This window comes from Elephantulus edwardii, unplaced genomic scaffold (assembly GCF_000299155.1).
Source record: "Elephantulus edwardii isolate Elephantulus edwardi_28Jun2011 unplaced genomic scaffold, EleEdw1.0 scaffold00123, whole genome shotgun sequence".
NCBI lineage: Eukaryota > Metazoa > Chordata > Mammalia > Macroscelidea > Macroscelididae > Elephantulus > Elephantulus edwardii.
The window spans coordinates 5558805-5560803 of NW_006399873.1; positions in this window are offsets into that span (position 1 = coordinate 5558805).

A 1999-nucleotide genomic window follows, 5' to 3' on the forward strand; every position below is an offset into this window, starting at 1 on the left:
ACCTTAGACATTGTCCAGTTTTCTGGTGCATAGCAAATAATTGTGAGGACCTTGGCCTAGATCAGGCACACCTTTGTTTCTAGAGTGAAACCATTGCTCTTCCCTACTTTAGAGAGGTTTCTGAGAGCAGATTTTCTCATTGCAATTCATCTTTTTTATTTCTTGACTGTTGTTACCAAGACCATCACTTGTAGAGCCAAGGAAGCTAAAAATGCTAACAATCTTGATCTTTTCTCCATTCATCAGGAAGCTACCAATTGGTGAGAATCTTTGTTTTCTTGATGTTGAGCTTCCATCTATATTTAAGGCTGAAGTTCTTGACTTGCTGCAACAGATACCTCAGATTCTCCTCAGTTTCAGCAAGCAAGGTTGTGTCATGTATAACACAGATTGTTGTTGAGTCTTCCTGCAATCCTAATGCCACCTCAAAGCACCCACCCTCCTCTCTGATCTGTCTCACATATAGATTGAAAAGATAGACAGAAAGAATGCATTTCTGGCATACACCCTTCAGGGTTTCTTTGCTCAATGAAATGCAGACAGACATTCCTATGGTATTCTCTGCTTTCAGCTAAGATCCATCTAGCATTTTCTTTGATATCCCTAATTTATGGCAAGTTTTGTTTTTATAGCACATATTCCTAGAGTAAGAATAGAGTGATATTAAAACAGGTATCCTGATTGTAATATTATACTGTATTTAAAAAAAAATACCATAGGTCAAGTCTAAGTCAAATATATGCATTTCTTTGTATTATTTCTTCAGTTGTATGTGAATATATAATTATTTAATTTCAACTTTAATAAAAAGTATCTGCCTCTTCTAAATCTAGCGTGCATATATAGCAGTTCTATGTTGATGTACTGTTCCAGTTGATTTTGGATAATTTTCAGCATAATCTTGATTGCATGTGATAATTAATGGTGTTTTTTGATTATTCCTCACTCTGTCAGTTTCTTCTCGCTTTCAGCAAGCAAGGTTGTGCCATTCCTCCTCATGAAACTCACTCCCTCAAATGATTCAATCTGTACATAGATTGAAAAGGCATGGGGTCAGGATGCATCCCTGACACTCCTTTCCTGATTTTTAACAATGCAGTGCTCTCTTGCTCTGTTCTAAGTACTATTCCATGGTCTGAGTATTGGCCTCACATGAGCACAATCAAGTGTTTTGAGATTCGCATTCTCCTTAAGGTAAGCCAGAATTTTTGATAATCCACAAATACCCTTTATATAATCAATAAAATACAGATAGACATTCTTCTGGTACTCTCTGCCTTCTGCCAAGATCCATCTGACATTGGAGATTTTGTCTTTGGTGTCACACCCTCTTCTAAACCCAGCTTGTACTTGTGGTAGTTCTCTGTCAGTGTACTGTTCCAGTTTTTTTTGGATAATCTTTATCACGATTTTACTTGTGTGTGGTATTATTGGTATTGTTTGGCAATTTCTGACTGTGTTTGGTCACCTGTTTTTGGAATGGGAATAAATATGTATCTCTTCCAGTCAGTTGACCAGGCAATTTTCCTCCAGATTTCTTGACACAACCAGGTGAACATTCCAGGGCAGTATCTGTTTGTTCAAATATGTCAACTGGTAATCCATAAATTCCTGGGGCTTTATTATTTGCCAAGTCCTTCAGAGCAACCTGCACTTCTTCCTTCATGACCTTTGACCTCTTGATCATCTTGTTTCATAAAATTCTTCTGTGTCAACCTTTTGCGCCCTCATTGATGTTAGATCAAAACCACAGTGAGATACTTTCCCAGTCAAGTAGCGGTGGCAAAGTTTAACAGGACAGCATGTAATAAATGTGGAAGAGACTGTGAAGAGACAGGAACTCTCAAATACACGGTTGAAAAGATTGTAAAATGATGCAACCATTCTGAAAGGCAGTTAGACCTTTCCTCCAAAAGCTGAACATAGAAATGACATCTGGCTCTCGGGTGGATGCTGCTGTGTCAGCACACAGGAGCCCGGGATCGAACTCGAAATAAAC